The sequence below is a fragment of the Mus caroli genome, chromosome 14 (assembly GCF_900094665.2).
Source record: "Mus caroli chromosome 14, CAROLI_EIJ_v1.1, whole genome shotgun sequence".
Lineage (NCBI taxonomy): Eukaryota > Metazoa > Chordata > Mammalia > Rodentia > Muridae > Mus > Mus caroli.
In genome coordinates, this window is record NC_034583.1 from 20,289,032 (window position 1) to 20,301,690 (window position 12,659).

The 12,659-nt window shown below is 39.7% G+C and overlaps 1 protein-coding gene across 18 annotated transcripts in view; it reads left to right on the forward strand.

The window, feature by feature from the left end:
• The window catches only part of Erc2 (ELKS/RAB6-interacting/CAST family member 2), an 846,765-nt gene that overhangs the window by 331,863 nt on the left and 502,243 nt on the right, over nucleotides 1-12,659 (forward strand). The gene's annotated exons all lie outside the window — the stretch shown is intronic.

A 12,659-nucleotide genomic window follows, 5' to 3' on the forward strand; every position in this document is an offset into this window, starting at 1 on the left:
TGGACTGGTGCACTGTTTGGGAGGTCTGTGTGGATTGGTGCACTGTGTGGGAGGGCTGTGGATTGGTGCACTGTGTGGGAAGTCTGTGTGGACTGGCACACTGTGTGAGAGGTCTGTGGACTGGTGCACTGTGTGGGAGGTCTGTGGACTGGTGCACTGTGTGGGAGGTCTGTGGATTGGTGCACTGTGTGGGAGGTCTGTGGATTGGTGCACTGTGTTGGAGGCCTGTGGATTGGTGCACTATGTGGGAGGCCTGTGGATTGGTGCACTATGTGGGAGGCCTGTGGATTGGTGCACTGTGTAGGAGGTGTGTGTGGATTGGTGCACTGTGTGGGAGGCCTGTGGATTGCTGCACTATGTCAGAGGTCTGTGGATTGGTGCACTGTGTGGGAGGTCTGTGGATTGGTGTTCTGTGTGGCAGGCCTGTGGACTGGCACACTGTTTGGGAGGTCTGTGGATTGGTGTACTATGTGGGAGGTCTGTGGATTGGTGCACTGTGTGGGAGATCTGTGGATGGGTGCATTGTGTGGGAGGGCTGTGGGTTGGTGCACTGTGTGGGAGGCCTGTGGACTGGTGTACTGTGTCAGCACAGATCCCCCTCTAACTGTAGGGCAGCTCAGCTCATCCTGCTTTCCATTGTGTCCCGTTGCTGTCACTTGGAGTGAAGATATCAATGGACAAATCCTTTAGTCTTTTTTTCACTTCACCACTTGAGTACAAATACAGACGTGAACAGATGCCCCTGGGTTATGATAGGACCACATTCCTACAAACCCTATTTTAGGATTAAAATGTTGAAAATTAAAAGTAAAACTTACAAATGATCCAGCTGTAAAACTGCTGAGGATGCACTTCAAGAGTGGAGCACCAGCACACAATAAAGATGCAAGAACATCCATGTTTCCCGTTATACTTTCCACAATGGCCACATTATGATGGAGTTTATCGAAAGATGAATAGTTAAAGAAAACATGGTGTTCTTACACAATAGACTTCTATTTGGCCATAAAGAAAAATGAGATTATGTCATTTTGCAGGAAAATAGGTGGAATGAGAGATAAGCAAGTTAAAGAAAACGATAAATTAAGCCAGTCTCAGAAAGGCAAATATTGCATGGTTTTTCTTGTATATGGACTCTAAGGGAGAAAAGCAAACATGAAAATACAGGGTTCTGTGATGGGTGTGGAAGGACAAAACGGTAATGGCCAAAGGGATACAGGAAAGGTCAGTGTGGCTAAAGTACATGGTGGGTGTGACCAAGCACCTTGACCAAAGTAACTCCGGGAGGAACAGACTTATTCAGCTTCTGCTTCCACCTCACAATTCATCATCAAAGGAAGTCAGAACAGGAGCTCAGGCAGGGCAGGAAGCTGGAGGCAGTAGCTGATTCAGAAGTCATGGAGGCGTGCTGCTTACTGGCTTGCTCCTCATGGCTTGCTCACACTGCTTTCTTATAAAATGCAGCCCCATCCGCCCAGGGATGGCATCACCCATAATGGACTGATCCCTCCCCCATCAAACGCTAATTAAGAAAATGCCATACAGGCCTGCCTACAGCCGGATCTTATGGAGGCATTTTCTCAATTAAGGTTACCTCTTCTCTGATGACTCCAACTTGTGTCAAATTGACCCAAAGCTAGCCAGCACAGTATGCTTCTGTGGAAATGTCTCAATGAAAGTCCTTAATTTGTGCCATTAGTATAGGCTAGGGAAGCAAACATTATAAGTGGAAAACACATTCAATACCTTGAACCTCCCTGGCCTCAGAGTATGGCAACCGTACACTGAGAGTGGGGACTGTCACCTGTTGTTGCTGCCCGGGATCATGAGACAGTTTTCGGCTGAGAAAAGGTCAAAATTCCATGCATTATTTAAAAACCAAACATGTATTTATTGGTTCAACAGAGGGACACTTAAAACTTAAGAGACAACAAAATTGAATCATTGTAAGTGGTTGTTGGTTAGAGAGCATTATTTACATGAAGCACAGTAGATTCCTTTAACTGTTGTGATAATCATAGAAATGATGCCACAACATAAAAAATAAGTTGTTTTAAAATCTTACGAAAAATTAAACAGGGCTCCCATTTTCCAGGGGTGTTTCATAGACACAAATCTTAAGGTATGGGACTTAAACAAGGACAGTGTCTGAATTGTTGTCCATTTATAAACACTTCAAATATATAAGGAAGGAACTCATTTGGATTTATTAAAAATTCTGATCTGAGGAGTCACCAAATGACCACTTAATTTCAGCATTGACTAATCAGGGATTTAAATTCTCAGTGCTTCAGTCATAGTGCTAAGTTCTTTCGGTGCTGGGTATTGAATCCAGGGTTTTGAGCATGCTAATAGTTCAGAATTTTTGTGGCATACCTAAACAGAACCAATACTTCAAATACTCATGGCCAAATAATTTTGTCTTTAACTTGAATGTGCTTCTTTGAAGGAAAATGGATACGAATGAATGATACCTACATTTTCTTTGACTTAGCTCTTAGTAAGGATAAAAGTCTGGAAGATAGGCTTTGAAATGTCAGGAGATACTAAGGTTGATGGTTCTGCAAATTGGCTTTAAGTATTTGAATTTATAACTATCATCGTGTTGCAAAATAACATTGATTTTGGAATGGCTTACTTCCTTTTGTAGTAATTCAAAACTATGACAGCTCTGGTTTTATGGTGAGTGTAAGAACCAGCGAGGTAACTTCAATGAGGTAACGTTAGTGTTGGAAGTTTTATTAACAGAATTTTAAGTATTAACACATGACTTACAATTCCCATGTGTTTTCAGAAATTTTCTGGAACTGAACTGAACGTTAAATTTTGAACTTTGGACTAGTCACTTAAAACCATTTAATTTTAGTGTAAGAAGTAGCCAAAAACCTGAGTAAGAAAACAGTCTTTATAAGGAATTGGCTGGCTTATAAACCACATATGATAGGAATTCTGCACTGGCAATACCAAACACTCACATCCCAGCACTGTCATCTTCACTACAGTTGGTGACATGAAGGACTCAGGTATAATTTTTTTTGACAGGTAGGTAAGACAAATACATCTTTATCATATGAGAGTATAACTTTTGCTATTAATAAGTTAGTGGTTGTAACTTTTGTAAGCACAGCGTGTGGTTGTAAAAATACCAAATATCCTCAAATTCTAGATATTTAAATATTATTTAAGAGAATAGATTATGGGAGAAAGGAATACTGTGCATTACAAAGCACTTTGCTGTAATAGCCACCGCTGTTTCTCTTTGTGCTGCTTTCAGGCTTTAAAATATGGTGCAGGATTTTCCACTTATCTCATGTGTAAGCCTCTGATGTAGCTGAAGGCTACACATGGGTTAGGGATTATATGTCCTTCTCCTTCCATGGGCACTGGTGCTGACTGCAGTGGCCAGGAGGAAGATACATATCTCACTGACATTACCCAGCTGGCCGGAAAGGCCTAACTGAGATGACTCAATCTCTTGTCATCTGTGACCCTGAGAAGCATTACAACAAAAGGCTGAATGCAGGGAGCTCTTGGGAGAAAGGGGCTTGCTTCTGTTGGTTTCTGCTGGAGCAGTGTTGCTCTGCTGAACTTGGTCTCAGTGGTTTCATTTAAATGGTGTGAGTCTGTAAACATGCAGAAGTTGCCTAATCAATTTTCTAGGGAAGCCTTCCCACAATCCTTAGCCTGCTCCTCCTTGACACACAGTTTTACCTCAGGTTAAGTTCTTTACACCAATAGTGGGTCATAGAGTCCTTCAACTTCTGGGTGTTTCAGCCAGCACGTACTATCAGTGCCCAATTCTAACTTCTTTAAAAAGAAACAACCTCCCAAAAACTTTTAATTGATTCTTTGTGAGTTTCACAACATGCACCCCAATCCCACTCATCTCCCAGTCACTTCATATTTCATATTTATTCTTTATTCTCACAACTTCACCCTCAAATTCACACACACACACACACACACACACACACACACAAGCATAGAAAGCATCTTATTGTGGAAGCTGTAATATGTTACAGTGTGTCCCCACAGCATATATCTCTGTCCATACGTCTTCACTAGCAATGTTCATTGCAATGATTTAATGGTCTAGTTCCAGGTCTCTGGCTTTTGTAATACCATCAGTATTGGATCCTCATCAGGACTTCTCCTGGTTATCCTGTTGTTGCTCTGTATCATGGAGATCCTGCAGCTTTGAATCAGCAAGACTGGCTCTTTCACACATCCCAACCATTAGCAGATGATATAGATTTTTGGGTTGGGTCAACTCAGAGCCCTGGATCTTGGCTTGGGTGGTAGCTGAGTTGTTCAGTATGCCAGGTCTTTATCTGCACCACTAGAACTCTCTAGCAATACTTCAGCTAGGCCACCCAGTGCCACCATTGACATGAGGCAGGCTCAGCTTTTCTGCTGTCATACCCTAGAGACCCAGGGGGATTGCAAGAGCTGAGGGTGAATACTGAGGGATGGGGAGATGTACAGAATTGGGATGCATAATGTAAAATCTACAGTCAAATCAAAAGTTAAAAATAAAACAAACCTAGTGCTTAGCTGCTCTGCCCTCACCTGCATTCTTAGAACTGTGCAATTCAGTAAGGCACAGATGTCACTGCCCTGTTAAAGAGCCACATTTATAATACCTAGAAAAATGGCTGTCTCCAAAACATATCTTCCTATTTCTTGACTGGAGATACGAAGGATACTGACGGAAGGGAGATGAAGAAGCCTGAGTCACAACTGAGTACTCAGTAAAAGACAGAGATGCTCTCATCAGTATGGCCAGTTTTGGGTAGTATAACTGCCAATAAATAGGGTTTATTCTCTAAAAATTAACTTTTTTTTAAAAAAAGTTAACTTTTGATATAATTAAACATTTATATGAAAGTTTTGAAAAACAGTGATCATTCTGAGTTTTTAGAACAAACAAACCAGACTTCAGTGAGACTTATACCAATGAAACCAGGAAGCCCATGTGCTCATAGGTCATTGCTCAACTCTCTCGTGGAGGTAAGTAGTTTCTGATCGTCATAGAAGAGAAGCCTGTAGGGCCCCTGTGCCATGGTTCAGCCTTGATTTGGAGAGGGATTTCTGAAAGAGAGGTGTTTGAGAACAGTGAAAAAAAAACACAAAAAACCAAACAACTTGAAGTCAATTGTGAGGTACAAGCTCACAGCCTGTTTTCTGCTTGAAACAGCTTTCTCTAGAGATCTCCAGATAGCTCCTCCACGTAGCTCAGCTGTCTCACACCAAGGCCTAGTTTTTATTTACTTATGAATTCAGTCGTTTACTCCAAGTTCCCTTTTGATTATCCCATAAATCAGTATTCCATGACCTCAACCCCCTGATGTTTAGAAAAAGATTTTATATATATATATATATATATATATATATATATATATATATCATGGCAACTGAATTCAGAGATCTGCCTGCCTTTGTAAGCACAAACAATAAATTTATCTAGGTGGAATCCTGTCCTAAGATTGCCATTCTGACCATGTCTGGGCCAGGACCCAAGTTCACTCTGTTCCAGGCCAACCTTGAACTCAGGAATCTGCCTGCCTTTGTACCTTTCTGACAAGCTGGCTCATAGTGCAGCTGCCTCTGTTGTTTTAGGTCTACAAAGATCTTCATATAAGTCATATTGCATCCTTAAATTTTGCATTGTTAAGAAAATATTTTAAACTCTTGTTTTCAGAGTTCTTTCCCACAGCCCTATGGGCTGTCCTGAAGGTCACAGCATTTACAATTTTTGTTAAGGATATAGACACACCCTTGCCTCTGAGACTTGTACTGTCTCTTATTATCCTGGAGTCATTAACCTTGGCAGAGAAGACATTCCCTGATAACCTTGGCTGGGAGAATGTTTTTTAAAGGAGGGTCATGAAGTAAAATTATTTTTTTAATATAAACAAGCCTCATATCTACAAACTGTCAACACTCATGGAGGCCCACACCCTGCTAGCTCTGCTCCAGGGGTGGAAAACCATGTCACACCATTCCTTCCAGGTCATGCAGGACTTGGCACCACTGTATTAGGACTGGTCTAGTCTGGTCTGTGGTCTCTCCAAGCAATCTTTGACATCTTCATTCTGTCCTTCTGGAACCATGCAAGCACCAACCTAAGTCAGTGTGATGACATTTGCACAGCAGAGCTAGAAAACCCTTGTTTGTTGCTGGACAGAAATCCTGCCAGAGACATTCACATATAAAAGAAACTAAAATCCTAAATGTAATTTCATGTTCCATGGGCTAGAAGTTGGAGCCTTACTAGAATCACTGACCTGTTATTACCATATGATAACCATAGGCCACACATGACTGTTGAGCTCCTGAGGCATGGCTGGTCTTAATAAGATGTATAGGAAGTTCAGAGTAAGTGCTAGGTTTTAAAAACAATCCGAAAATGTGAAATATCTCATAATTTTCATATTGATTATATGCTGAATAGTAATATTCTAGATATAAAGAGTTGTATTACATGTTGTTAAAAATAAACTCATTGTTCTTTTTAATAGTGTAGCTTTAAAAAGTTTACAATTCCAATGAGGCTTATATCATCCTATTTACTGTAGATATATTGGCTTAGTTTTTTTTTTTTCCTGGAGGAGTGGACATGCCTACTCTAGCCAATCTACATATACCACACAGCACTCACCTCACCAAGAAAAATCACTTGTATCATCAATTATGTTAATTGACCAATTTTCAGATATTCATAAACTTCAGAGACTATCAAGATACTTTTTGTGTGACTCTGGAATATTAGCTTTCAATTAAAGGCTTTAATAAACTAATTAACTGCCCTGGAGAATTTATTCCCAGGTGGGAAACATATGTATCCACCCAACCAAACACCTCCAAGTACCTACACACGTATACACTGTGTGCTGAAACATTTTAAAATCAATTTTAGACGATATACAATTCTCTGGTAGTGTGTATTGAAGCATAAAACCTTACCTTTCCTTAGAGCTTTTGGTCGGCCAGTCTTTATTACATTTCTACAGTGTATAAATCATTGGATTAAGGGCTGCAGAAAGCACAGTAATAAAATATAAACACAATAGCAAATATTTATTGAGTGTTTCTGGGTGCCAGGCACTGTGCTAAGTTTCTTTCTTCTGTTATTATTTAATCCCTAAAACAACTGGATGAAGGAGGTACTGTTGTTATCTTGATTTCTTGTATCATATTTTATTCATGCTTGTGTTCTATGGTTGGGTTCACGGACATCACTGTGAGTTGGTTCGACATGTATGTGCACTGCCGTCTATTTGTGAAGAGCTATTTCCTTGAGTGCTTGCTTATTTATTTATTGAACTCAGTGCCATGGGTTTTATTTTCATTTTCAATTTTTCCCCCCAAGTCCATGATATCTAACTCATGTATTCACTCCCAAAGACTCAGATTCCTTTGAGTTTTGTCCTTGGGTCTTCTTTTCTTTTTTCTTTTTAAACCTCTTTCAATATGGAGTGGAAGAACTGGAATAGAATTTGTGGTCCTATGTTCAGAAAGAGCAAAGGAGAAAAAGGACTTTTCATTTTCCCTAGGTTCATGTAAATTGCATGGACTGTAGTTTTTTACAGTATGTGTAAAAATCTAGTTTTAAGATGCCTACATCTTATCAAATCCAAAAGTTATAGTAGTAGCTGGTTTTGAATGGTTTAAGGTATCATGCTTTTCCTTCAGTCTCTACAGGGACATGGGGTTGGTGGGGGAATTCTTACCTCTCACAGTCCATTGAAAATGCAGACTTTCAGAGGATCTGATATCTTGCAGCTCCACCATCTACCACATATAGCCTCTAGGATTTCTAAGGAATGGCAGAATGTTGGTATAACAACAGGAAGTGATGTGCTACATTTGGGAGCATGACTAAAATCCCAGACACCATCTTTCTGCAAGGGGGCTGACTAGACAACCCAGTCTTTTTCAGCATTCAGGAGGGCAGAGCATTGTCTGTGAATGAGAACAAGTGGTCTCCACCACAGCAAGTTTGGGGTTTGAGGTTATTTTGTTGTTTGTATCTTTGGAAGCTGTGTATGTTATGTATCCTTCCAACTTTGAAGCTATCTTCTCATTTGAATGATTGTGAGTTGAATCAAATTCAAATAGACCCTTAACCCAAGTCTGCTATTAGGGAAAACAAACAAACGGAAGGACTTTGGATGTGGAATAAACTATCCTGGGAACTTTTGTGAGCATTCTGGTTTCCTTCTCTTTTAAAGTTGCTGTTCATGAAGGCATGTTTGTTTTATTCCTGAAGAGTTGTCAAGCAAGTCTCAAGCAGCGTTTCCTTTCTCATTGAGTGTTTGTTTCTGGAGTGTTGTTGTCATTTTAAGATTGACACAAACCACTTGATTCTTAAAATTATTTCTGGCACATCAAGTGGCAGTTGGTGTTATGTCACAATTTTGAAACTGTTTCTGAAGGCCCACATAAAATATGGCAGAGAGGTCAGGAGCTGTTTCTATAGAAATTTTAGAAGCACACCTCACTATTGTAACTGGTTATAATTCCTGGGTGCTGACATGAAGATTAATAATGTTTAACTCTGATTTTGGCAATTTCATTGCCACAGTCCTTTCCTTTCAAGTTATTACCTGGAACCTAAGTGATAACAAATGTTTTGTTTTATATTTCCAGAAACAAAGTTAATTTTTTATATGTTACATGTTTTTATACATGGACACACATACAGACACACTGACACACACCCACAACTGGATCAATAGGAGATGAGAAATTCTCTTAAAATGGAAAGCTGTTAGTAGTTTAAATACTAGGTGACTAGGTCTCATGTGGTTAAATGATGTGGGGAAAATGGGAGTTCAACCGTATGGGTCTTTGTGCATTGATTATTTCATACAGTTCTCGTTTTCTTTTCTTCTTCTTTTTTTTTTTCTCTTGGAAATGATATCCCTCTTTGCTTTGCCAAGTATTATTATTGAGTCAACTGCCAAAGTTTAAGAGAGAGTGTCAAAGGCTCTTAAAATTATTTGCTGTTGAGTGAAGGGACAAAGAAAGGTATTCTACGTTCCCAAACAGTTCAACGTTTATCTTTCTACCTGATGTTAGACAGAAAAGCCTTCCTGATTTCCCCTTTTTTTAATGTAGTGTGCACTGTTGGCAGATATCAGCATGTTAGTGAGGGCACCTTTAATCCACTCAGTGATGCCCATTTTAGAATGACACATTCTAATTTCTCATAGAATAGGCTTTTTTCTGGCCTGCATGTCACTATCTTTACACTTCTGTGCATCAGAAGTCCTGCACGCTTACTTGTGGTTTTGCACCATCTGGAAGTTCAAGTTTGACTTTAGAAATGATGTCATACTTGCTTACTGCAAGCTGAGCTAATGTTGGTTGTGAATTGGATCCAGTTCAAGTCAAAGTTTTTTATTTAAAAAAAAAAAAAGACCCTCAAGTTGGGTTTTTTTCCCCCATCTTGCTTCTAGGAGATTTTACAAAGCTTTCAAGATAGGGGAAGGTGATTGAGGCGCATGTTCCAAATTTCTTTGAAGTTCAGTTCATGCCTGATGATCATGGAAAATAAGCTCCCATGCAGAAGAACTCAGCTGGCACTGGCATCTTCCTGGCACGTTGAGTTTGGTTGTTGTGAGTAGCTTGTTGATCACATCCATCCTTGCTCTCTGTTTTAGTCCAGGAAAAAATATTCTCATAGAAGGGCTGACCTTTAATCTCTTCTGGGCTCAGGACAGTTCACAGCAGGGCACTGCCAAATCACAAGTGGTAAGAAAGTACCACAAACACTGTTTGGATTATTCATTTTCTGCAGCCCCTTCATCCAAATGCCCTCCACTGTCATTCTTGATCTCACATGTCAGTGCCGATGGTGGGCATTTTCTTTTGGTCCACAGATGGACCATCCTGCTTTGACAGCTAGGATGCAGGAGTGTTGTATTATAAAACCCGCAGTCCTCAGTCTCTGATCACAGAATGTCGGTTCTCTCTAGTTGTGCAGTCAGAATTGCTCACATCTATGTCTTGTTGCCACAATCTTTTTTCCCCAAGACAATCACTTGTCACCCTTTCTCGCCTGGTTACTTTAACCTTTTTACTTCTTGTGGTTGCTGCTGCTTGATTTTCTGTTGTGGAGGGCCAGGATCAGACATCCATTACCATAGCATTCCATCATCCACAAGTAACCCATTGTCCCATAACCCCTTTGTTCTCTCAGGAGGCTTATATGGTATTTTGGTTTCTGGACTTGGTTTTGCTATTGTTTGGTCTCTCAGTCATGAAAGAGAATGGTATGCATGTCAATTCTCAGTTAAACACTCATACTTTTCAATTTGGTTAAAATACCAAATTTAAGTATATTGAGGTATAAATTATAGAACTGTATGGTTTGGTGAACTTTGATAATTCTCTGCATCATGTATCTGCTCTCAATCAATATGCAAAACAAAAGTGTCCTTCCTATGGAATCACATACAAGACTTTACAAACCAAAAGTGAAAAGGGGAATACACCTGCATGCCTGTCATCTCTTGGTACGTCTCCCATTTCCTCCCTAGTACCCAAACTTACTGTCCCTTCTTCAGGAAACATGGCATCCCATGGCCAAGCCCATGTGAAATAATCCATATTTACTCAGGTCTTCTGCTCTTTACACATTCTCTCAAGGCTTTCTGCTGCCCCCCCCCTTTAATATTATTTCATAGGGAAAATGATTTCAGTCTAAGAATTGTGGAGTGATAGTGTGGTGCTTTGAATGAGAATGGCCCCCATCAGCTCAAAGACTTGAAGTCTTGGTTCCCAGTTGATAGACACTCTTGAAGGATTAGGCTGTGTGTCCTTGTTGAAGAGGTGGGATCCCTGTTTAAATGACTTCTTTTATAAGAGTTGCTTTGGTCACAGTATTACCTCATAGCAATAGAGCTGTATCTAAAACAGATGGAAAAATTCTCGTGCTGTAATTTATGTTTGCTGACATGGCAGTCAATAATTTTAGTAAAGATTTCTAATCTTAACATTCAATTGAGAAAACAAATGCCTTGAGAGTAATGTATTAGATATCATTGTTTCGCACAGAATCTCCTAGGAAACTTGTAGGTGGTTGCTGAATATGATTAGGCCTTCATATGGTATGTAGTGGTTGTTCTTGGAAATTGGCACAACATGCATTTGTAACCATGAGTGAGAATGTGGTGGAAATTGATAAAGGGGAGTCTGAAAAGACAAAATTAATTTTAAATGATTTTCATATTTTTTGTATTATTGGTATTTGTATTTTTGATAATTTGGTGATTTTCTTCTATGACCTGGTCTGAGCTGTCTAGTCTAGAAATCAAACTTACTTCGTGAATGGTATGCAAAATGGTAAATTACCTATAAGGCTTGGGGCTTGGGAAATGACTCTGTCGGTACAATAATTGTCATGCAACATGACAACCCAAATTTGGGACCCCAACATGCAGGGAGAAGCCAGATGTGACAGCAAGCATCTGTTATCACACTTCTGGGGAGGCAGAGACAAGAGGATCCCTTGGAGCATGTTGGCGAGTCACTATAACTGCATTGGTGAGCTGCAGGTTTAGCAAAATACTATGTCTGAAAAAAATAATAAACCAGGGTGAAGAACAGTTAAAAAAGTCACTTATCATCAGCTTGGAGACTTCACATGCTCAAATACATATGCACACATGCATTCTCACATACATCTGTACACAATCACATGAACATGTAACATATCACATATATATATATATATATATATATATATATATGAAATATATATATAGTTTTACTTAAAGTTTATGTTTTTTCCTTTAATTAACAACATTTGAAAAACTTGAGTCTTGATTTTCTAATGTTTGGACTCAGGTAAAATTGGGGATTCTTTGGTGTTCTTTGTCTGTTTCTAAAAAGTGTTTGGAAAGCAGTCGTCATCCAAGTTGAGGATGTGTGCTTTGCTCCCTGGCAGCATCGCTTCCTCATGGCCCCATGCATTTTTCTAATTTAGCAGCCTCCCTACGTGTCTATCTTGTTCATCCAGATGCTCTTTTTGTTCTCAGTGTTCTTGGATGATCCTGCAAAGCATGAGCAATGTTTTCCCTCCCTGGGATCTCATGTGGAAGAATTCGTGTGCCTTGTTCACTACCCTAAGCAAACATATTGCTTCCCATAGGTAGGGAAACAAACATGGGAACATGCTACTATCTTGTGATGCCTTATTTCACGAAAACTCTATAGAATTTTTAGAAAGTATTACTGTTCAGCTATTTGAACAACAGAACTTTATGGTTGGTTGTAGGTTGTCAAAATGCATTGAGGTGACTTTAAAATAAATTTATATTCTTATTTTTATGTATTGGATGCTTTTCCTACATGTATGTCTGAGCACCATGTGCATGCAATGTTTCTAGAGGCCAGAAAATGGTGTTGGATCCCTCAGAGTTAACAACTTCGGAGATAGTTGTTATCCACCATGTGGGTTACAGAATTGAGTCTGGGTCCTCGGAACAAACACCCAGATAGTGTTCCTAACCACTGAGCCATTTTTCTAGCCCCCCACCAAGGTGTCCTTGAACAGAATTAATTGCACTCTGCTCAGGTGCTGTCTGCTGCCACCCCTATACACAGAACAGCACTGATTATTGACAATCTCTTTGTAAAACCAAACCCTT